This window comes from Opisthocomus hoazin, chromosome 5, assembly GCF_030867145.1.
Source record: "Opisthocomus hoazin isolate bOpiHoa1 chromosome 5, bOpiHoa1.hap1, whole genome shotgun sequence".
Lineage (NCBI taxonomy): Eukaryota > Metazoa > Chordata > Aves > Opisthocomiformes > Opisthocomidae > Opisthocomus > Opisthocomus hoazin.
Window position 1 is genome coordinate 5,045,007 of NC_134418.1, and position 26,044 is coordinate 5,071,050.

The 26,044-nt window shown below is 38.8% G+C and overlaps 1 protein-coding gene across 3 annotated transcripts in view; it reads left to right on the plus strand.

Moving 5' to 3' along the window:
* Window positions 1-26,044, plus strand: part of CTNNA2 (catenin alpha 2) — a 536,393-nt gene that overhangs the window by 339,220 nt on the left and 171,129 nt on the right. The gene's annotated exons all lie outside the window — the stretch shown is intronic.

The following is a 26,044-nucleotide window of genomic DNA, read 5'->3' on the forward strand; positions in this document are numbered from 1 at the left end:
CTCAGAAATGAAAACAAATTTCTCTTTGCAAAATGTGAAAAGATACATCTAAGGCCTCTGGAAGGCAGGGATAATAAGTACCAGTATGTAAAAATCCCGCTTAAGGCCAAAAGGAAGATGTGAGGAGAAGAGTTAGCTGTAAGCGATTGTACAATAACTGCTATATTTTCTGTCAGGTTTAAATAGGTTTTGTCACTTTGATATGCTTTTTAAGAAAAAAAAAAATTGAAGCATATGACTAATGAGCATTAGACTCTGTATGAAAATCAGTAAAATCAGGATATGACAGGTCATTTAGGAACCAAGACCTGTTTTTTTTATTTCTCCTGCTGATCATATTTTTTCCTGATTTTAATCTATCCCCCCAAAAGAACCCCACAACCAAAATCACTTTCTCTTGGCAGAGGTCGAAATTACCTGCAGGAGGAGAATTCATAGGCCACCTACTCAAAGCAGTGCTTTTGAACACGCTCTAAGACATTTCAGTTCATTAGGAAAAGACCAAAAGCTACAGGTACAATGGACTATTCAAAATTGGTCCTGGGTCCTTGCAAGAAGAGAATGTTAGTTGAAGATGACTCCCAGATAAGCAGGGACAGCAGACCCGCCAATCCATTTTTAAGTAAAGGATCACAAAGCAACCTGGCAGGACTGTTTTTTTGAGGTAGTGGCCAGCTATTTGTGCCATGCTCTTTCCATTTGAATGAAAAATCAGCCACCTTACGGACTCTTCTTTTTCTCTGCGTCTGGTTCTGTGGTCGTTGCAGGGCTGTTTGTTACGCGTTCGAAGGTTTCAGCACAAAATGGAGGATAAAATAGCATTCCCAAAATAAAATTGAATTGTTAGTCTGCATAAATATGCGAAGTACTTCTCAAGCTGCTGCAAAATGTTGACAGTGGCTGTGATTTTTCTCTGGAATGGTGGGATTTTGGCTGGGATTGGATTTGCCTTGCAGTGACACAAGATCATGGGTCACCAGCTCTATCACTAGTAAAATCATTAGGAAAATTGAGACCCCCGCCAAGATAGTTGGCTGCCTATGTATCTCTTCCTCTCTGCACCGCTTTTGTTTGGGCATCTTTTGCTGAGTACAGGGAGACTGCAAGAGGTATACACATAATTTAGCACTACAGAGCAAATATTTATTGGCTACTACACACAGCGGATTTCTAAGCTAAATACTTCTCTGCTAAGTATTAATACAGTCACTGCCCTGACGTGATACGCAGTGCTGGCTTGGAGGTTTTCAACCAGGTGTAGAAAGGTTCTCCTTCATTGCTCCTTGGAACAGGCATCCAACTCCTTGTTGCTATGATTTTTCTTTTCCTGAGGATTTTAGCTAGCTCTTCACAGCAGTATTTTTCTGCCTGCATGTTTGAGCTGTATCTTTGCCTCCACGAGAAGAGATGAAATCTTGAAAGAGTGATGGGAAGAGGAGCAGGTAGGGAGGTTGAAGGGCAGAACTGATGACGGAGATATCACTGGGGGAAAGAATGGATGTGGGCTTGACAGCAGCAGAAATGGAAGCTGAAAGACAAGAATAGTTAATGCGGAGCCAAATACTTGGAGGCTAGATGAAAGCTACTGAAACAGGGGGGAAAGAAAAAAGCAAGCCTTTTTCAAGCAATGCCTTTTTTTCCCCAGTAAATTGGAGAGTGAACACAATGATTAATTGTTACACATGCCATCAGGATGCAGATCAAAGCAAAACCAAGATCGAAAACCCACAATATGATTTTTGTAAAGCGTTGGTTTATGGAGTTTGGGGCCATTAACAGTTTTCACTTGTGTATCAGGGTTCTGTGTTACCGGGATGGAAATTAGCACAGCTCCTCAGAAGTTAATGAAAATGAGCGGCTTGTGTTGAGTGTGAATTTGGCCCCCTAGAGCTGATCTGCATGTGGCTTGACACCAGCATACTTCTGTGGACTTCTGTGGTGTTAATCCTACCTTAGGCTTGTAAAAACTTCACTGAAATACTTTCAAAAGAAAGTATTTCTGAGGACATTAACTCAGCTTGTAACTCTGGACAGTCATTCACTCTCCTAATTTTAATAATTGCTTCAATTGCTTCCTAAAATTGTCTAATTTTAAAACTCGGACAGTTTTTTGTACATATATATACTGTGCAGACCTAACAATATCAGTGGCTCGGGGAGTTCAGGAATTGGATAATTTCTGGCTCTTTAGTATTTTTAAACTGCCGGTTCATCCTCTACAGCTGCCTTGCATTTTATAGGTGCACTAAATTTGATGACCGTGAAGGGTTGTTAAACAATATACTGTGATAAAAATAGTTCCCTTTGCTGACATTATGGGTTTTTTTCTAAACTAGTTCCATAAATTACAACAACAAAAACTATTTACACTTCCCCCCCCCCCCCCTCAGAATTTAAGACGGGTAAACTAAATTGTCTTTGTAGGACCGAGAGCAATAAGAAGCACATACAAATGATGGACCTGGCCGTCTGGTAGTTATTCATGCTAAATAACCTTGATCTTGCAAGCAGTGTTATTTAAAGATACTGGGCTTTTCCACGCCAGTGTCACTGGACCACGTACCCAAGATGCTCTTACACAATATCTTCCTTACAAGGTTTTTGTAGAGCTTGGCATCTGAATACAATTTATAAATTCCTATATATATTTCAAGCTAAACGAAGTAATTTGATACTTGACAAGTGAATTGAAAGCATTAGACAACCCTGGTATTTATGAAGAAATTTCATATACTGATAGGGTTATGGAAGCTTGCATATATTATACATAGTATGAAATAAGACTGATATTAAAATGAGACTTTAAGTAGTATCATTTAAATAAGAGATAAGCGTTCAATTACCTTGATATAGTAGGTCAAAGAGTGATCACTGTGGGACATGCTGACAATTTTGATAGAAGAAAGGTAAAGGAGAAAATGTGTTCTCCTGAGTCAAGAAAGAAATTATAATTGCAACAACAGTATTTAGAAGACAGGCAATGCAGGGAAGCTGATCATAAGCTATATGGTAACAAGAAAGGTCATTCGAAGAAACAACAGCTTGATTATTCAGCTAATCAAAAGAATCAGGAAGGCACTTTTACCTGATATCATTTCCCAACTTCATACAAGGGCATACACTATTTACTGATAAAAGTATCATAATTACATGTCTACGCTCTGTCTTCTAACTCTTATCCTTCATATTGAAGGTGTGAAGTCAAAAAGATTATGTAAATTGTAGGAGATAACAGGACAGACAAGAAGAACTGGGTGATATGTTTATTTTGAGAAGTTAAATGCTAGGATTTTGTAAAGTTTGGAAAGAAGTTCAGTCATCCATTGAGGTTTCACTGCCTAAGAAGTAAAGTTCTAAAAATTTCATCCCAAAAATAACTATGTTACAGAATCCCCCTTTCCCCTTGTGTTTGGTTCGACTTCTGAAGTTCGTTTTACAAGGCCACTCTTCGTCGTGTACCTGTTCCCCTTACATCCCAGAACACTGACCATTTAGCTCTTTGAAGACGCTTTAATGGAAATCAGTTTAAACATGCTGAATTAAAATCTCCAACTTCCTCTGGATTTCCTGTTTCATATCTTCCTTGTTACCATGGAATGTGAAATATTTCTTTATCAGCTGACATTTTATAAATACAGAAATAGATACCTGTTGAACACTGCTCTTCTTTGGATTGTTACTGATAGATTATTACTAATAGATTAATTATTGCTGACTTTATTACACATATGCTCAGTAGCACTGTGTTAATTTACGATCCAACTACTTATTTGCTTTTCAGAAAAATTCTTTTATTTAAATAGAATAGCAATGAATTACCAGATTCTGTCTGGAAAAAAAAAAAAGCAAACTAAAAACCAAACCACAAACCCAAACTAAAAAAACCTGCATATCAAGAAAGACTGGATTTTTGGCTTCAGATGTACTTTTCATACCTTTTTTATCTCTTTGGTTCTAATGAACAGTCCTAGGGAAGTTGTTATGGTAGGAGGCCCTGCAGTCTTTGGAGTGAGAAAAAGAAAAGAAAAAGAGAAAGAAATTCAAGACGTTTGGACTCTTATCATATGGTGCTCTGTTAGTTTTACTTTCTGATTGTTTCCCGGTGTTATAGTCCTTGAGCTATAGCACCCAGACAAAATCTGTTTGATTTCAAAAGCCAGTTAGGGATTTACACAATTTGTTAGTGTTTATTGAAATGTTGCCATTGGTTCTGAGAGAAAAAAAACTGCCTGAACTTGTGTAAGTAATGTGGAAAGGGGGAAAAAGTTGACAAGATGAGCTCATAAATCAATGATGATGAAGAGAAATCTGTCATCAACTCAGCTGAATTACAAATTGAAAATAGTAATTTCACAGTTGTCAAAAGAGTAATAATTATGCCAAATTTCCACTTGTGTGGCCTGGCTTGATTTTTTCATATTATTTTCTTAAGATGTATGTATATAAATGGTTTGGCAATATATTAGAGCAATTTTAAAAATAAATCCACTTTATTTTCACAATTTTTTTCCCTGCTCCTGTAATAGCATGCATTTATGAATCATCCACCTTAACAATGGTGATTAAAGTACATTTAATTCAATATTTAAAGACAATTTTAAGCTTCAAATGTATTTTTTTAAAGAGCCCTTGAAAAATTCCTGTGAACTGCACCATCACGTCATTTCCATTATGTTTGTGAAGGAAAAGGAAAGTAGACCACAGATTATTTGTCAAGAGCTTCTTTGCTGTGCCTTGGCTTCATAGCCTCTTCTGCTCCAATGATGAAAATTGAACATAATTTTCATATAAGCCCTTACTGCAATAGACTATTGCACCCTTCAGAACAAAGCAGCAGAAACAAACCTTACCAAAAAAAGAGGGTGAAAAGCTATTATCAGAAATGTAGGTAAGTGCAGCTGAATCAAGCCCTCCCTACAATCAGCTCTCAACAGTTTGCTGTAGAATGGTTGGGAGGATGCTTGAATATTGCATTTGGCAAGCCCTGACTCTGTTTAAGGCTCAATAATACTTGACATTGACATCCTGTCATGTAGAATTAGTTAAAACACTGGATCTAGAGCAACTAAGGAGGATGTGATATGTATGTAGGTGTTTGAAAAGCATGGATATGAAAAAAAAGGACAAATTGTTGAAGCTGATTATGTAACTGTGCGTTTCAGTGGTGTGTAACTTGCTGAGTAGAAATGAGATGAATCCAAGAAGGATTAAGGCTGAAGAACAACACTGTCTTGATTAAGAAGGTCAAGACAAATAGGGAATTATTCTGGGCTCGGTAAACATGATAAGTAAAAGTCCCTTGACCAGTTTATTTCTAGGTAAAAATAATTTCCTGGTAGTGGAATTAATACACCTTATACTGAAGTCAGTGAGAACATAGCATTGCCTTCTCAGAGTTGTATAAGGACGAGATGACTTTGCAGATACCTCCTGGTTCATTTTTTTATGCATCTGTGAATATTAACTGCTTTAGTCAAGTCTTCTTTACAGAAGGACATCTCTTACCAAGTAAGACTTTACCAAAACTTTTTCTCTGCCTTTTTTTGATTGTAAACCTTCTAACTGATGCAAACTCACTGTGTTCAAAAGTCTGAGATGCAGAAACACAAAGTCCTCCAACTGGCGTAGGGTCATGAAACAATGGCCAAGGAGAAAGGAAGACACTAAATAGCCTCTGAAGGTCTCATCTACATCTATTTGCTTTGACTCTGTCATTACATCAACTCATTAATGACATTCCAAATCTGTGGAGATATGTGATTTTTCCTGACTCTGCCACTTAAAGTTAAAAAACATAGATAATTTGTTTGTCTTATGGACTTAGGGAAATAGCATCTCAGAAATTTAGGACAATCTCACCATTGCAGATCAGATTTTTATTACATTCTGCATAGATCTTCTTCCTTCCCCAAAAGCAATCAAACAAAAAGACAAAAATACTCTGGTGGAATGAGATTCTTTTCCAAATGTTGCATCATCACTTTCCTTGAAAGGTAATGTGTCTTTGTCTGATCTCTCAGACATAAAAATGAAAACTGTCCTGAAAACCAAGTCAGGATTCCTGCTGGAGGGTTAAGCAGATCATTTGTCACTGAAGTCTGTTAGTTTGTCTGCTGACAAGTCAGAAAGAAAAATGTTTTGGTAAAACCGTATAAAGATCCCAGTAAAGGAGCGGATGCTTGCTTTTAGCAACAGGATTATCGGCTGATAAGACTGCATATCTCTTTGGGATCTTTGTCAAATATTGACTAGTGATCACAGACACGCCTTCACTAAGGTTATATGCTTGGAAAAGGCAAAACAATAGCACTGGTTAAATAAAAATAGGGAAGTAAGGAGGAACTACAGGAGGTATAGTCTCTGTCCTTGTAATAGGGACCATTTTTCTCCCAAAGACTCGTTCTCTTCACTGCATCGGTATTGTTAGCGGGGTGGGCAGACTCTTCGCTGGGAAGATTAATTCTAAGAGCTCCAAAGAAAGCTGATAAATATTAACTCCTTGATAATATAAAATTTTTGTAAACGCAATACAAGTAATTCAAAAGATTCTTCAAGATTATCATGACTGATAGTGAATAGCATGTCTGGAATAGAAAATATTGGTCAGCATGAGTATATATATCCATATCTCTCTCTCTCTCTATGTATATGCTTATATATATGCATATATGGAGAGAGAGGTGGTGGGGAGAGATTATATGTGATACTTACTCTGCCTGTGCTAAACCAAACAGTAAAGTATCAAGGCTGGGCCGTGAATTCATTAATTCAGCTTGTGATTGCATTGAAGCTAAGAGATGAGCTGTGGCTTTTAACAGTCTTGGGGTGTCTGTCCAGAATATAAGAATGGTTTATACACATTACTCATGTGGCCTCCCAAATACATTGATTGAATTCAAACTCCTGGCAATCCTTCCTCTAAAGTCTGAAAATGAGGTTGTTAAAAATACCGTTCATAAAAAAACATATTTATCCTGCATATACAAAATAAAATTTCTGATGTATGGTAATCAGCATTTCTGTTTACTTCCACACAGTAATCATATTTAGGAATAACTGTAATGAAAAAGCATTAAAACTCAGGAAGTACCAGGCTCTGGTTACTCACACACACACGTACAAAAAAAGTAATCCAATCAGACAGGTTTTAGCATTAAATTATATATATAGATTTTTACATATATATAAGGATTCTTGTTCATAACATGTCTCTAGATTATTTTTCTGGATTCATTCACATAATGGAAAACTTCCAATGTTCACAGATCTAAGTATTACATCAGGCTGGATTTAGTCAGGAATTTCATTAAATCCAGTTAAATTTTGCCTGAATTAGGACTGAATAGAAACTTTCTAAAGGCTGAACTTTTCCAGATACTAGCTTTGATATAGCTTCAATGCTAAAGCCACAAGTGACAACAAAAAAACCCCATATTTTTTCAAAATTATGTATGAAATTATATGTACAGAATACAAATGAAGACACAAAGTATGTCCCAAAGAGATTACATCCCAAACAGAAACTGGATCAAATGCCTGAAAACCTCATATCACAGCTATACTGAGGAAGCTGATATATTTGGAAGTCAGTCTGGCTTAGTATACATGTTGAGTAACAGTGAGCCTTCAGGATGCGATGCATTTGCGGGAAACTACTGCAGAGAGTCCAGAGGAGGGCTACGAGGATGATGAGGGGACTGGAGCATCTCTCCTACGAGGAAAGGCTGAGGGAGCTGGGCTTGTTCAGCCTCCAGAAGAGAAGGCTGAGAGGGGACCTTAGAAATGCTTATAAATATCTTAAGGGTGGGTGTCAGGAGGATGGGACGAGACTGTTTTCAGTGGTGCCCAGTGACAGGACAAGGGGCAATGGGCACAAACTGAAGCATAGGAAGTTCCGTCTGAACATGAGGAAGAACTTCTTCACTCTGAAGGTGATGGAGCACGGGACCAGGCTTCCCAGGGAGGCTGTGGAGTCTCCTTCTCTGGAGATATTCAAGACCCACTTGGACAAAGTCCTGTGCAGCCTGCTCTGGGTGACCCTGCTTGGGCAGGGGGGTTGGACTGGGTGACCCACAGAGGTCCCTTCCAACCCCTGCCATTTTGTGATTCTGTGATTCTGTGAAACACATGCATCAGATTAGCAAAAAGAGAAGAAAGAGGAAAAGCTGTAGTAGAGAAAAATGAAAAACATGGGCATTTGGCTAGATATGAGAAATTAGTCTTAAACATCAGGTCTGTAGCCAAGGGAGATTACGTGGTGAGAGATCCTTTTCTGAGAGCTCAAGTGCAGATGTTTTTGCTAGCAATGATGTGGAAGAGGAAAGAGGTGGAGATAAAGAGAGAGCTGAGGAGGAGATGCTGGTACCAGGTGTGAAAACGCACAAGAAGGGGTAAAAAAAAATATTCAGCCAAGAAAAATGTGATGGAATGGAAGTTGTTTAAATGGGAGGGTGCATGAGAATAGTGAACAGCCAGAAGCCATTAGCCTTGGAGACAGAGAAAAGGGCAGATCTGTGTGTGCACACAGCTATTTCAAGGCGGGGGGTGGGGGGAGAAAAACACAGAGGATTTGTGACAAAAATCAGTAGTTTGTGTGAGGTACTTTTGTGCATATTGATCATTGAGGCTGATGTGGGACGGATTAGCGTGTGAAGTCTTTCCATTTGTTCAGAGGGCTTTGCATCAGGGCATTGAAGCGCTTTAGCATACTCACCAGTTAAACAGATTCATATCTCCTCTCCGAATAGTCATATTCTCATGAAGGGATTATTCCTGATGTGTGGTTTATTTTGTTGAATTAGAAATGGATGCGTAACAAAGACCAGTGCTTAAAATAGTATTTGGGGCAGAAATTAACCCAAACATGTTTTACACAATATTGAATTACATGATGTTGTTTGGGATATTCTGAAGACAGCTTTGACTTTTCTTGATAATATAGGTCCTCTCGGCTCTGTAATGTCTCTCAAATGTCAGCTTCCTTGGGTCACATCCAGAAGAAGTGCTGCAGTGCTGTCAGGAGAGCTGCCATTCTCTGGAAGGGAGAAAAAAATGAAACTCCTGTCTTCATATGGCACAAAAAATCTTTTAATGAACGTTAAAAAATAGTATTGTTTGGTAGTATCTTGTCCCATATATCATCATTCCAATGACTAAATTATTTTCTGAAACAAAATCATTGTCTTAGAATAATTTTTAAAAGTGCTTTCTGATACAATGTATTTCCAGACGTTAGTTTATGAGAGGGAAGAATTTATTACTCTATATTGAATGACTGGCTTATGCCCAGTTTTAGGTCACTGTAAAGTATGTCTTCAGTTAAGGACATGGTTAAGTGCCTGGCTGAAATAGGCAGATAAATTAACAACCCTGCTTGTGCAAATGTGTTTATGTGTGGTCAATTTAGGCAAATAAGCTGCTTCATTAAAGGAAAGGTGGTTCCTTAAAAGAACGTAGTTTGGTGTGTATATTGTGTTAAGAGAAATGAACTTTATGAATGCAACTGAGATATTAATGACACAAAACCTAGACTATAGTGAGAAAAAAAAACAGTTTTTAAAATTATTTGTAAGTATGGGCATGCATAGTTTCAACATTTATACATGAGAAAGCAAAATCCTAGATATGTTTCCTTGCTCTTCTTCCCTAAGTATATCTGTGTTAAAAAATATGCATCTTATAAAAAGAAACAACTAATTAAGGAAGCAGAGATTCTGTAGAAAAGGATGTAGGTGAGTTATAGACCATCCTAATCTGTTCACAGGCTAGCCATGTAGAAGTGGGATATGTTACCTAACCGCGTTTGTAAGACCTTTGCTGAAGTACTGAGTCAATTTGGGGTACAGACTGCAAGAAAGACGGAGTCTGATTGAAAAACAAAGTAAAAATAATGATCAAAAACCTAGAAAAATATGACTGATGAGAGAAGATTGAGTGAAGTGGTGGTGTTTTGTCTGGAGAAGTGAAAATTGCTACCATTTTTCCTCTAGGACCTGAACTATGTAAAATGCTGCCGCAAAGTGGCACAGAATAAACAGGTTTCATTTTCCTGCTGGACAGGAGAAATAGTTCAGGAAGAACATTGCAGCAGGGAAGGTTCAGATTAGAATTAAGGGCAATGTATTAGGACTAAAGAGAGTTCAGCAAAGAAGAATATTGCCTGAGGATGCATCAAAATCCGTGTCAGTGGAGGGTTTTGATAATAGCCAAGCATTTGTCAGGAATGATACAATCAATTTTGCCTTGTTGCAGGAAAGTGAGCTAAATAGCTTCTTAAAATGATTTCAATTATTTTTTCTATCATTTTAGCAGCTAAATAACAATATTTAATACACTTGTATACAATATTTTAGAAATTGAATTGTTAAAATTTTCATTCTGTCCTGAATATGAAAAATCTGACTTAATGATAACCATTCTTTCTCCTGGCAGTCTTTCTTCTTTAAACTGCTGTGAAAGAACAAAAATTCTTGGAACAAAAGGCAAATGAAAAATGCAGGGATCAAAACTAGTCCAACTGATAAACTTATATTTAATTCTTTATTTTATTAAGAAGCTTAATAAAATAAAACCAGGGATTTATACCTCTGTCCTACTCTGCCTTTGTGTTATGCATAAAATAAGCAAATAGAATAAAGCAAACATCATATGTCCTTGTTTCTGTCTCAGACTTGCACTTTATTTTTAAAATCACTGGGCTGTGGTCTGCCTGTGCTGTCAAATCAACCGGAATTTCCATTAACCTGAAGATAAGTAGTGCTAAGTCTATGAATATCTGAAAAAAAAAACCAAACCCTGTATTGTATTAGTGACAATATGTAGAGCGCTTACAATAAAAAGTGTGAGTTTGTGCTTGTATGGGTGGTACCACCTTTTAGCTCAAACCCTGCTGTAAGGTTCTCACTACAGCTGCCCGCTTCCCTGATTGAAGGTTGGTGACCGCTCCGTAATTTCGCAGTTCAAAATGGTGTAGACATAGGTACTAATCGAAGCGTATGGATTTCTACGTGCTAGCTTTAAGGTAAAGGTTAGTTGTTCCCTGCAAATTACCTTAATCCAATGTAATGATTTCAGTACATGTCAGTTTGTACGCTGTCAAAAACTTAGGAATACATGTGCATGCACATCTATATTGCCCTTAAATATTTGGGTGCATAGCGAAGTTTAAATTAAGAAAATGATGAGATGACAGTAAGTGAAAAAGTTCTTAATTTTGCAGAGTCAAATACAAAGTGTTCTTGTTCCTAAAAAGCCGTATAATATGCACAGTTATTTGGAAGAGTCCTGATACAGTTCAGTTGCAACAAAGGATTAAAATGCCAAAATACTTGGCACGAATAGAAGTTATTTAATCTTCTGTACTGAACTGTATTTACAGTTAGAAAATGCTTTCTAATGTGTAACCCAAATCTCCTTTGTTGCGCATCGAGCTGATTACTTCTTATCTTACCCTGCGTAGACATAGGGTTCAACTGAACACAGATTCCCTTAGAAAAGATTTGAAAACCTTCTCTCTTTTATCAGAGCCGCTTTTGTCTCGAATAGAGTTTCTTATCCTGTGAGTATTGTCTGATGCTGTTCTACTGGCTGTTTAGACTAGCCCAAATTGGAAGTGTTCATTTAGCTTTAATTCAGCCATTTGATACGTCAGTGGCAGTACCTTCCTGCAAGAATTCTTTTTTCTTTTCTGACATTAAGCAAATCTATATTTTACTACATTAATTACCTGCTTGAAGAAATTACTCTGAAGTAGGATGTGAATTTGGAGTGCAACAGTTCCTGAGCCCTGATGGGGAAGCTTGTAGAACACAGTCAGTCAGAGATACAGGACCCTGCTGGAGGTGATTTCAGTTATTTTAGTGGAATTTGTTGCTGAAATGATGGCTGCTTCTGGAAGTAGCTGTTCAAAGTCACTTTCAGCAAGCTGCTGTCCTCTCTGGTGGGACATATGTGTCCTTGCGTGGCTTGGAAACTGTTCCTTTTTGGCTCTGAAATAGGAGTCCATGCATTTTCTATCTGTGTGAGGAAATGTTGTGTCCGTAACCCTGACTTCACACTCCTAAGAATCCTCCAGATCTCTGGGATGAGCTGAGACTTCTTTGCCAGCATCATTCTGGAGAAACTGCACTCATCTCTGAAAAATCTGAAGTTGGCCAGCTGAATACACAAATTTAGTAGAAAATTCCAGCAAAATGAAGCTTGTAACGTCACTACAGAAGTGGAAACCTTCTGGATTGACCAGGCTACCTGTGATCTGAGATTCAAGCCCTTTAGTTACCATGGCTGAAGTGACACAGCAAAAAAATATATTTTTTGCTTCTTTGATGACCCTGATAAAATCTCTTTAAAATCTCTTTATGCTACAGCCAACCTCTTTCACAGAGAGAAAAAGACTGGTCTAATCGTCCGTGTTTAGATTTTAGTAGCTGTCAAGCACTAACAAAGGTAGCCACTGACAGTGAAACGAGGCAACAAGAAGGTTATTTAGGAGCACTGTGTTGATAGGTGAGAATTAAAGACTGGTATGAAATTTAACCAGGGCCTTGATAGAGTGACATGTCTAAGAAAAAAATCTTTCTTCGGATCCAACCAGACATGCTCCAGCTTAATCAGCATCATCGACGCAAAGCTCCCATCTGTAGAAGTTAGGCATGCTCACACCAGGGAGGCAAAGGGAAAAAGCTTCGTAACCAAAGATGTTCTGGTTTCTCTGTGGTAGGAGTCTAATTGTCAATCTTTCAAATTCCTGTGATAAAATCAGACTTTGAAATTAACTGAGCTGAGCTACCAACTGCTCAGGACAGGTCTAGATAACCTATTGGCTATGAAAACCTACAGCAAATAGGAAGATTGTAGTTGAGTTCCCGTTACGCACAATTAGCTTGGATTCCTACGAGGGTCCTGTGATGAGGAGTGTAATCAACTCACCTACAGATACTGCGATTTCAGACGTTAATATGACAGCATTTCTAGGCCAGCCTCCATTCCCTGGGAAAATGCAGCACTTGATCCATGGTTGGATAGGGAGATGTCCTACTGTTCGCATTAGATGGAAAGAGCAATGCTAATGGTAGCTTCTTACCAGCGACCATAGGTTTGTGTTCTACCAAAATGAATCATGTCCCAAATAACAGTGACACAATCAGTTCAGTGATATGATTCACCAAAGTTTGAAAATACATAGATGCTTTGATGTTGTGCATTAAATACAATTATAGACAGTTAGTGCTTTATTAACCACTGATGTTTTGTCTAAAATCTTGTGTCTGAAACTGGGATCTTTGCCTGCGAATACTACTCCTTGGCAAAACTAGAGTCAAGACTAGGTATCTTGGTATATGTTGGTGGCAAATGCCAAATGTGTTCCTGCCTGGTTTTGTCATGTCAGCTGCCATTCTGCCTGAAGAACTGTGGAGGAAATGAGGCAGATTTCGACTGCAAAATACTGAAGTATTAGTTCCATTTTCATGCCAGCAGAGGTATGCTCGTAAGATAAGGTCAAAATCAGATTATTAGAGATATAAAGAAATTAAGATGACTGTTATTTATTTCAAAGGCGGCATATCCTTTTATATACATTTACTTTTATTCACTAGGACAAGGGGTAATGGTTTTAAACTGAAAGAGGTGAGATTTAAACTATATACAAGGAAGAATTTTTTTACCATGAGGGTGGTGAAACACTGACTCAGGTTGCCCAGAGAAGTGGTCGATGCCCCATCCCTGGAAACATTCAAGGCCAGGTTGGATGGGGCTCTGAGCAACCTGATCCGGTTGAAGATGTCCCTGATCACTGCAGGGGGGTTGGGCTAGATGGCCTTTAAAGGTCCCTTCCAACCCAAAATGTTCTATGATTCTACGAAATTAAGACGGATTCAGTAAAAGGCACTGTGCTTGTGTATAAATGTGCATTGCAGAACATAGGATCGTCCTATTACCATTACCTTGATTCCTGATTCAGTCTTGTAGTGAATGTTGAGTGCTAGAAATGTGATGAGGTTTTCACCAACTGTCTCAAATAGTCTAAAACCTTTGTGTAAAAATTGTTTATCTATTTTACTATTTGCATTTTTGCTAGCTTTCCAGTGATCTGCTACTGAACCTGCTTAAAAGTGCTTGTGTATAAAATGATTTTCATAGGTCGTTCCAGGGATGACAGACTTGACCATAGCATATTTTCTTGTCCCAGATTTCCTGGGAGGTATCATTTAATTGTTAGCCATGTTATTATGTCTCTAAGTGCACAACTGTCAGTAGCTGTTTTGTATGGGAATTAAATATTTTAGATCTTGTAATCTGAAGTTTCCTCAATTTTGTGTTTTTCTTTGACATATCACTTCACACTTAACTGTAAATAATAAAATACTTAGCTCATACATATCAATAAAAAAGTCTGTTAGAATTGAGAGATTGCTTGCTTAATACCAACAAGTACTTTGGAGAACATCAAATCCCTTAACAGATGAATGTTGCCACAAGGATTTATTTTGTTCAGGCTTTAACTAAAATAGCTTCAGTTGCATTTTGCTATTTAAGGATATTGAAGTAGAAGGTTATAGCAAAATGATTTATAGATAGTAATTGCATTCCCCAGCTTACCTATTTCCATAAATGAAATCACAGATTCAATTTGTGCTTGATCTTGAACACAACAATGTCAATATTTGTATATTCATCAGTTTAACTAGAAAGTAGTTTTCCTTCATTCCTCCCCAAAATATTCAGAAATTTTAGAGCACATGCTAACATAGTTTTTCTTTTTCTCCTCATAAGATACACACAAATGTGTTTCTATATTTGGAGTATTTATATTGTTAATTAAAAGAAGAATCTGAATTTTAAAGCAATGAGGGAAACATAGCGAAGGTACATATACTGTGTTTTTATATGCTCTATAACCAGCACCCTACAACAGAGGAATCAAAAAATATTGAGTCCTGCCTCTATCTGGAAGTTGAATCTTAATTAACTCATCTGTATTTGCAGAGATAACACACAATAAAATCTGTTTTTTCACTAAATTGATTAGACAAAAACATGTTGGACTGAAGGGACAAGAACCATCATATTTTGACCATTCACTGTGGAATAAATGTTCACAGTGTCACAGCACTCCGGCATGAGCTAAGCGACTTAGTTCATTTTCTGGTAGTAAAATGCAGAGCAGAGAAATTCAGTGATTTAGGTAAAATCATATAGCTCCAGTCAATCCAAGACAAGAAGATTGCCAGGCAACTTCTAAAGCTGAACATGGAGCTTAGCACTTCAGTGAATCTAAGCAAGTTTCCAATCCCGTGCTATAAATAGACAAGTGTATGTTACTTAAAATGATAGACTGACTTACTCCAAATAAAATGTTTTTTACGAAGACCCGGAGCAAAGGAAGGAGTTATGGCAGGAATGTTATTTCCTAAGTGGTGTAAAACTGTCTACATTATTCTCCAGTGTCCTCCCTGCTAATGTCACAAGTAAAAGAGAGTTTTCCCAGAGATCTTTGCTTCCCATTCCTTCAGTGCTCTCTTTTTGGTGTGCAAGTTGTTCCTTTGTTGGTTCCTCAGGTTGTCCGTCCTTGAAATCACAAGCAGACCAACAGGCCAATCTGAGAACTGCTCCTTCATCTGTTTGGTGTCACAGCTATTTAGACACTTGAAATTTCTTTTAATTACACAGTTTTAGCCGAATCTGTTACTGTGGTCTGCTAGCCAAACCAAGGACTTTACTAAAAAAAATAATAAATAGCCAGCTAATATTATTTGCATGGTAATTGCTTTGCAGTGCCTATTAAATCAGTGTTTCTGGCACAGCTTTGTGATAGCAGAAGTAGGGATATTAATATACTATGACAAAAAGCTTTTCTCATTTTCTGTCTTTTAAATTACTGTTTTCCTGTGGCAGGGTTGGGTGGGAAATGTACCCATGGTTACCCTCAGCTTCATGGGACTTTGATGAGGGTCATTAAATGGGCTGGAAGATTGGAGAAGTTTGCAGACTTTTAGGGAACTGTTTAATGGGACAGGGTCAGCTCTGCTGTAGACTCCTTCTACCCTTGTGGCCCAACAGATTGGCACAGGAGCAGAAAATCCAGCCTGTTTCCAGCTTGCAAATGACTGATGGCATGTGCCGTTCATCAATCTGAGATGCCTGCCGTGCATCCTCAGCACAATTAATCTGCAGGTACAGTGGAAGTCCACCACCTTCAGACCACGCTGGATTTACTGTCTTTGCCTTCATTACCGGTGGAGCACATACACAATCATTTTGACACATTCAGATGAAATGGACTCTCTGGCCATACACTGGATGACAAAAGAGTCCATATTTCCATCCGGGATTTGTAGGCATGAAATACATGAGCTTCAGATAACTCCTGATTCAGGATGTATAAAGCTACGGCTGTCTCGTGGTTTGATCTCAGTTTGATTTCTCCCTCCAGAGCATTAATGACGGTTATGTAGTGTATGTATTGTCCAGGAAGAGTCTTCTGAACCTGACTGCATTTGTTAGGTCCGATCACAACCCCTAGTTTATTTTAGTTAGCGTTTGGTGAGGTCTGGGATTGTGAAAAATAATCTTACAGGAACAATTTTTGATGTTATATAATGTATCCTGCTTTAAGCAGTTCTAAGATGCTTCATACCAAAGCTCTTTTGTCTCTAGTGCATCAATGCATACCATTATTTTTAGCAGCCATGATTTAAAAATGCTACTGTAAAGACACTATCACACATTTTCTCTATGATTTTTTTTTTGTAAGTGCTCACAGGACTCGCTGCAATTTGTAGCTAGTTTAATTAATTATTAGACATATGTAACTGTCAATCAATAATTTAGATACTTCTGGCTCACAGTTTTTGGAATGGAGCTTGGTTTATGAAGAGTGAACAAATATACCATTCCATCTGTTAGCCAAAGCCACCTGGCACAAAATCATTTGGGGCAGAATTATGCAGTTGGCAAGAGTTTCAAAAAAATGTGATTTCTAGAGTTTTAATCTCAATTGATGCTTTACTTTGTAGTGATGGAAACCTGACTAATGCATCAAGGACCGTTTCTTTTTTTCACACCTCTGAATAAAAGAACTTGTGTTCACCTTGCAAAAAATGTCTAACATCGATGAATATAGGAATCAAGAGACAGATGTGAAAGAATCCTGAGAGCATAATCACAGGAACGGAACCGAAGCTCGTCTGTTGTTACAGGCAGTTGAAAGGAGTCACGTAGGAGTTGCATCATTGTCCTTTTAATCTCTGTAGGAAGAGACTTGGGACAATTTGGGAAATGATTTTTCCTGCTTGATGGCAGTGCGAAGATTTTTCTGAACTCTGGGTTTTATAAGATTGCTACATCTGCAAATCTATTTTCCTATTCTTTCAGTGATAACATTTTTTCTTGAATCCTCTGGAAGCACAGAATGCACGCATAAGAGACTTAGCAAATTATATTTGAAATATAAAGATATTTTCTCTTTTTACCTCTTGGAAGGGGAAAACAAACTTATACAAGGTTAGCTGGAGGTTAGATAAAACTTCTGAAGTAGGAGCAAATAGATACCACATTTAAAAAGAAATTGCTCCGACTAAGTGTTTACTGCTGGTTGAAACAGCCTTTAAGGATGGAATTGAACATCATGCAGCAGCTGCACAAAAATATGTCCGTATATTATGAACGTTCATATATTGCGTTCATACAATACTGTATATTGTAAAGCTGCAGCTGGGGTGAGGCTGGTTAAATGATGTAAGGAGAGTCGTGTTCATTAGGTACATCAGGAGTCTTAAGCAGGTAGTTGGATAAAACTTAGTCCTTTTTTACTAAAATAAGTGAGAATATCAAACAGAACCTGGTCCTTGAGCTGAAGTTTTACTGTTTGCTGTTCTTCAGAGCGTGTGGTCACACCTGAACAACTTGTTGTCATTACATGTGTTACAGAAAGACACAGGTAAAAATTTGCAATTGAAAATTCAAAGAAATGAGGTTATTGCAGAGGGGTCTTACTTATGAATAAGAAACCCCTGCTCAAAATAGTTTGCTTTGTTGAGGTTTGCTTTCTTGTGGTAAATCATTGGCATGCCATATTATAGTGTCTGGGGAGAGAGCATACTTAGTTTTAATTCTTTGCGTGGTTAAAGTAATTCAGTTATCATTCAATTAATTAAATGGCTTTTAAGATGTAATTTTAGTGAAGGGAAAAATGATCATTAACATGATGATTGAATCTTTTCGGGGGTTTCTTTTGTTGTGGCAGATATTGGGGAAGAGCCTTCGAGACTAGTAATAAAAAGTGCTTCTGGTAGTCTGTAAAATCTGTTATCTGTAATGAAAAAAAGAATCATTGATATTGTTAATTAATAAGTCATGAATGAGTCTGGAACCTGACGCTTAATTTACCCCAGAAATGGCATTCAAGGGAAATCACAGATTGCACTAGGCTGTCATTCTGAAGAAGCCCCTTTTCTTCAATTTGTAGAAACTCACGACTCTTCAGCTGAAAGTTAGGGTTTGCCTTCTGTCTACTGTGAGGACAAATCTAGGAAAAAAATATGATTATTTCACAGAGTAAGACTGAGAAAAGTAAGTTCTGCATATGAAAATACGCATTTCCTATCTGAAACTAAGTGTTACTACACTGAAATAACTATTAAAGAATTCCCACCCCGTATGAGGTGCTCAGCCAAATACCCGAAGTCTCTCACTTGCAATCACTTCTGTAATTCCCAGAAATAAGGATATGCCTCCTTGTAAGGATTGATGGAAAAACAGATGTCCTTAGCAGATCAGCCTGGATGTCTTCTTCCCATATTGAGCAGAGAATCAGTTTTCTTCAGGTTTCCCTGTAACCTTTTCCTTCTCCTTGTACCCATCCCCACAGTACTCAAATGCCTGTTTTATTTTTTAAATTGTCTGTGCAGTTCCTTATGTTCTTATTCTTGAAACTGTCTTGACAGCGGGCATTGTGAATACAAGTGTTGTCTGAAATTGCATCAGTAAGGGATAGACTATCAAACTTGTTCTGACTGGGGATAGTAATAAATTGATTTTACGCTGGAAGAGCAAATTTCTTACATTGTTATATATAAATCATTTGAATAATCTTTTTTCTAAGTATTTTTAACTCGGCAAAATTATGAAGACACATTGGAAATGGGTTCATTTTTTAATTTTAAGACGTGAGATGTCAAACTGTGCCTTGTTTGTTGTGTTATTCTTTAGTTTCAGTTGACCAAATTAATAACAGCATATTAAAATTAACATAAAAGTGCCAGCTCTGAACTCAGTCTGAACTAGTATTCAGTCTTTACCAAAAGCCACTGTAAGAAACAGCAAGGCATGGTGTTAGATGGTTAACAGGTAATTTCGGAATAACCTATAGAATGTCAGTAAGTTTGTTTTAATTGTTAAAATGCATAGAAGAGTGCATAGTGTGTAACAAGCCTTAATGAGAAACATGTTCCTGGGCAATTTCTTAGCAAACAGCTTGTAGAAAGGGTTACTTAATTTGTCTGTCTATCTGATACATAAATTTACCTATATTAAAAAAAAAGCAAACCCCTAGTAAGGATGGCATTTATCATAGATTCATAGAACTGTTTGGGTTGGAAGGGACCTTTACAGGCCATCCAGTCCAACCCCTCTGCAGTGAGCAGGGACGTCTTTTTAAATCAGGGGATTCTCAGGGACCTCTCATTTGAAGCAGAGATGGAGAAAACTAAAGTGATGGAAAGATTTTACAAGAGAAAAACATAATCCCTTGCTACTTCTCCTCTGCCCTATAACCACAGCTTGTTACACTGGAGTTTGTTAGCTTCAGAATGTAGCAGGCTCCCTGAAAGTGCAACCAAACCATGTTCACTTCTGCTCCAAGCCACCAGGTTTCTTTCTTTTGACCAAGAAGAGCCTGTGTGTGTTTGAAACATGGCAATGTGAAGGGTTCACCTGGCTTCAGTTTCTCCATGTGGCTGTAGCTGTGCAGGTTGGTTGGAAACACTGAAATTCTGTCACTGGTCCCTGAGTAGGAAGTTAAAAGGATTGCTTCCACCCCATGATGTGCCTTGTTCCAGATGCTATTCCTAAAAAAGCACCATTTTATCTAAAATTAGTTGGGGATATATGTACAAAATTATTTCAATGTTCCCATTTCTGTACAACTGTTTCTTTTTTTTAATGCTTTTTTTTTTCATCATTATACAATGAGTTCCAAAGTTTATTTTTTAATTTATGATGATTTCTGATGCTGGACTGTACACGGGCCACTGTCACACTCCACATCCTCTTCCCACAGGTAGGTGCAAGCGTCTCACAGAAAAAAAAATACATTACCTCTGCTGTAAAGCCGCTGCAGCGTTAAGCAATGACAAGACACAACAAAGGACCACGGCAGGCAATTTAATAAGGAATAGAAAATAATAATAATATCAAGTGAAACAACGTAAAATTGTGAGAGGGATAAAAAAGAGGAGGGGTGTGCTTGTCTTAAAATCGGTTGCCAGCGTAGCGCCTTTCTCCCCCGGGCTGCGAGTTTGTTTTGCAGCAGCCCGGTGTGCGCTGGCCACTAGAGGGGGAACGGAGCCGCGTTTTGTTGGGCTGCGGTGGTGGGTCCGGTTTCGTTCCCTCTCACCTTACCTAAAAAATTTCCGAAATCATTCATCCTTTTACTTGTCATTGGCTTGGTCTTATCTAGCAATTATATCCTTTCCTAACTTAGCCTTAACAGAACTGGGGACTGTTTTCTGACTGAAGGCATAGTAGTGATTTCACAGAATCACAGAATGTTCGGGGTTGCAAGGGACCTCTGTGGGTCACCCAGTCCAACCTCCCTTCCCAAGCAGGGTTACCCAGAGCAGACTGTAGAGGACCTTGTCCAGGCAGATCTTGAATATCTCCAGAGAAGGAGACTCCACAACATCCCTGGGCAGCCTGGGACAGGGCTCCGTCACCCTCAGAGCGAAGAAGTTCTTCCTCGTGTTCAGACGGAACTTCCTGTGCTTCAATTTGTGCCCGTTGCCCCTGTCGCTGGGCACCACTGAAAAGAATCTGGCCCCATCCTCCTGACACCCACCCTTCAGATATTTATAAGCATTTATTAGGTCCCCTCTCAGCCTTCTCTTCTGGAGGCTGAACAAGCCCAGCTCCCTCAGCCTTTCCTCGTAGAACAGATGCTCCAGTCCCCTCCTCATCCTCATAGCCCTCTGCTGGACTCTGTCCAGTAGCTCCTCATCTATTTAATTTCTGGAGAGTTGTTATATTATGTACACATCTGAGATGTTATTCCATTCCCCCCCCCCCCCCCCCCCCTTTATTTTTCTCTGCACATTGAGCAGAGATTTTCAGTGCGGTATCCAGAAAGATAGTTGTCCAATTGTGGCATATAACTTCCATCTCCGAGGCATGGATGAACAATTTTCCTTATATCTTGTCTTTTGCTTTGTATATGACAATTCAGAAATTCATCCATTAAAGCTTATATAATGTTCAGCTTTTGGAATTCCCTTTGCACATCCTCATGATTTTCATTACTTTTTGTAAGATACATAATCTGTCGTTTGAAACATGCTGTTACATTTCCTGAGTGTAGCCAGGATGATTCAGCAGCCCCGGCCTTGGGACCAGACTCCATTTGGTCCCTGTGTTGAGTAAAAGGCCACTGTATTTTTGGGTGCCTAGCTAGTTTTCTATGACCATGGAGCTTGTCTTATTGATGGCAAACGGAAACTCTTTTAAAGGTGCTCTGTCAATAGTTCTTTAAAAGGCCAAATATAAAATTGCCTTCTTTGTATACCACGTTTAATCGTGGTGGTCCAAAAGTTCAGGACTGCAGGTTGTTACAGAAGCGTGATGTTACTCCGCAGACGACCAGTCAATTTATCCCTGTTGTCTGGTGGTACAGACCTTTTAAATCTTGAAACAAACTCCACAGCTACTGAGATAAGACTTACTGGTCCGTTATGATCATCTCTAATCAACTCCAAAATATAGGAAGTGCAGCACGTTTGAGTTATTCAGGTCTTTGTGCAACAGCTACTTTTACTAGAAATCTTTTTTTTTACTAGCTCCTCCACTTCATTTTTACACTTTTTTTTTCCTTGATAAACACCACTTGCATGTCCTGATTTGTTGCTTTATATTCCCTAGTGCTTTAAACACTCTATACTTTTATTCCCCAATTGCGAACATCTCTATTACCTGGAAACAATAGATCTGAGATAGATTTTAGTGTTTGTTTCAAGTTTGATCTTCCAGGACTTACTCATGAAATCCTCATTAAGAGTTACCATTGACAGCCATGGCTTGACTCCTTTGCTAATGGGAAATGACAGATAGGAGCTGGACTGTTCTACAGAATGGGAAAACAGAACTAGGGAAAAAAAAGGGAAAAGTTTCTAACTCCCTTTTTTATAAAAGATACACGGTGTAACTTCATAAAAACTACTTAGGGGAACTTTTTGGGAAGACCTTCATGCCACCAACCAGAATAACCTAATGTCAGCCCCAACAGTTGCTGGAATTAGGGAAATACATATGCAAACCCAATACAATAGAGCATACTTCAGGCTAAAAGTACCACCCATCGAAAAAACAACTATTGGTTTAGCATACTTAACATAAAGGCATAAGATCCAAGGGTCTAGTTCTGTGCATAACAGCAATAGTTACGATTTTAAAAAATATAACAAAAAGCCCATCGTGACAGAGCAGAGATGGACTGAGGAATAAACTGTCACAACAGGCTTTTTGGGATAATCTTAAGGTTTAGCTTCATGGGACTTCATGGGTTGCTGTTTCCCCCACTGCAAAGACGTGTTTGTATATACTCATTTTGTCCCCAGGTATCCCCCCAGTGTTTTGCTGTCCTTTGATGAGTTTCTCCTGTGTTGGCTATCACCTAATTCTCTTTTTGATTAATCTTATATGGGCACTGTCCCCTATTCAATTTTCCCCTCTATTTTTAAGTGATGATTTTCTGTATCCCATGTCATTCACCTTTTTGCAGTCGATGCCTGATGCCCTCCACCCTCCGCAAGCGTAAGCCTTGTCCCACACAGTGTTTTTTTTGTTTGATGGGGTTTTTTCCTCATAGAGAGTATGTCAGATGCATTTCTTCTACTTGTTTATTGTCTCCATCATTACTTTGTCTTTCATGCCATAGGATTCACCTTCAATTTATTAGACTACAGCAATTACATAATGAACTCATGACATCCAGTTGTTGTTTGGGAATTTGAGCTGACAGTAGCACTGGGTTCTGGGCTGTTTGTAAAGGTAGTTACGGCGCAAGGGGAAGGTTCGGGAAGATAGAGGCAGCTGCATATGCCGGTAAAGAAATACAGAATGTCCAATATGGAGTGACATTTACATGAAATTAAGGTAAACATTTGATGGGCGGTGGCCTCTTTTGCATGGGGATTGCAAACCTTTTAGCAGCAGCCACAAATTTCTGTTTGCTGTTGAAAAAATTGCTTTGGGAAATAACCTGGATTGGAGAAGTAAATTTTCTGTCAAGATAAACTTTACTACGGAGCCAAACTTTTAAAAAAAGAAGGGGGGGGGGGGGAATCCCTAGGTGGTTTATCTCATTATTAACATTCTTTAATATTTACCAGGCTCTCTTAGCAAGCCAGACTGTCAGCAGAGGCACTGAACTACAGAGGCAGATTCAGGTTTACTCCCGGGAGCTCACTTTGCCTCTCGGCTTGCGAAGCGGGTTGATAGTAGATGTGTTTCAAAGGGCTGGCAGTTGTTAAAAGAATCAAAACCTCTGGAATTCAATAGCTGTGCACAGTTCCTGCAGTTTAGTTTGGGATTTTCAGGGTTTCCCTCTTCCCTCCCCCTGCTTTTGATTCACTCTACCTGTGCGGTTCTGGGAATGGAAAATGGGAGAGTGGGTAAGAAGAGATAAAAATTAGAGGGAAAGTATGTGTTTTAAAAGATATGCAGAAATCTGCTTTCAGTTCGAGTCCCCCAGCTATTAGGAGGAGGTTTACTCTTACCTGATGGTACCCCCTGGGTTACAAAGGTGTGCTGCTTCAGGGAGGTTTGGTATATAGAAGCTGCATTGCCTTCATTGGATAAGCCCTTAAATCAATTTGGTATGTCCGTGCGTATTTTTTTAATCTCCTGTTTTACTGGAAATACAATTTTTAGTCCTCTCTGCAGTGTCGTGCTCTGGTTTGCTATTAGGAGCAAGGTATGTCTTGAAAAAGGCCAGGACAAAGTTTGTAAGAAGGGAACGACCGGGCTTAGTGTCACAACCATGCCAGGCAGAGAAATGTGCGGTGCTAAAAGTGGTAATTCAGTGATGAAGTAGATTTTGATACTTACCTGTTACCTTTGAAATCTTGGGTTTAGTCTTTGTTGACTCAGAAAAGGAACCAAATTGGTCATGTTCCCATAGCACCCGTGTTGAAAGACACCTTTCTGGTGGTGGTTACTGTGTCTGGTGAGGATGTGAAGAACAGGACAGCAGCGAAATGGTTTAAAATAAAAAGGGCTTTAGCAGAATAGTATGAGCTGTTCACCAAGCACAGGCACACATAATATTATCCTTTAGCCACTGCCAATTACCTCTTAATTTCTGTAAGTGACGTACATATTTGGATTTTCCGGAAGAAGAAGAGTGGAGGAAAAGGTGAAAAGCGGGTGTTTATTTTAAACTGAATTTCTTCTCTTGTAATGCAAATCTGCGTACTTTGAACTCAAAGCCCTTTCAATGCAGCCTGCTACATTTGACTGTCCCACCAAGCTATCACACCAGCAGAAGCGAAGAAGAGCAGTAATCAGTTTAAAGGCTGAATAATTGTGTCCCAATACCAACAAGTGACGTTATCCTTATAACAAAAAACAATTGCCTCGTTCTCACGGAAATGCAGATTTCATTGCAAATGTGTTCACTTTAAAGCAGACACACTGCAATAAAATTACAGTGCTCTGCAGCATTCAGCTCGGATCTTCGCAGCCACCCACCCAATTACAGGCTCTGTCTTGCCAGCAGAAGGCTGTTGCTTGGTTTCTGTAATATTTTTGTAGCCTTGCTTTCCTCTACAGACCTTTAGAGGTAGACTGCACTTACTCCTTTCCTTTCACCAGGTTTCTCTGCTGTAAAAAAAAAAAAAAAAGTAATGGCTGGTATGGAAAGTCTTTTGCATGGCTCTAAATGTGATTTTTTTTTTTTTACTTAGAATATAGTCTGAATAGTTGTTCCTAATACCTTAATAGCTCTGGTTTATGTCAGTAATTATATGAAAGGTTAATCTTTAAATCACCAGCATTTCCTAAATTCCCAATCAACTTCATGCTTGGAAAGGAACCCGTATAAATGCTCAATTTGTTAATATTAGACTGGGTTGAGCAGGTCAGGGAAAAGTGTAACCTTGGTGCATAATGATAAATTGAACACAGCAAAAATATCTCAGATCTGTTTGTCATAATAGCTGTGAACACGAATGCTGAGTATGAGGGAGAATGAATGAGGATATAATTAGCAGGAGAATCTGCTATAGCTGAAGATCACCCCTCTCTCTAAATGAGAGTTTCTTAAGGGATGGGGGAAAAAAAAAAAGGAGATTTTGCGTAGAAAAGTCTACTTTTCTAGAAAGTCTGTGGTGAACTGTGACTAGGAGAGCCAAGAAGTCCAGCCAAATAAAAGAACGAGTGGAAAAGGCACGGTGCTGGAGTGCAGCGAACCAAGTGATGGGTGAGGGGGCCATTGTGCTCCCAGGGAGCGGGGAGGTGGCGGAGGAAATGACGGGGCTGCGTGCGTGCGTGCCGGGGAAAGCATGTCCGTCTGCGCGTCCGTACGGGAGAGAACGTACACGTGACTCCGAGTTTGAAAAGGCGACGAGGAAAAGAGGCAGAGAGAGCTGCTGGGTATCTTTCTGAAGCCTCTGCTTGCCACGGTCTTAATGTGGGAGGTGAAGACACTGACAAAATCTCATTTTCCTTGCGTGTGCAGTGGTCCCCTTGCCTTCGCACAGGTTCCCATCTTCCCTTTCATCCTGTCCCCTCACCCTTTCCTTTTCTCTTTCTTGCTCAATGAAGCTATTGAGTGTTG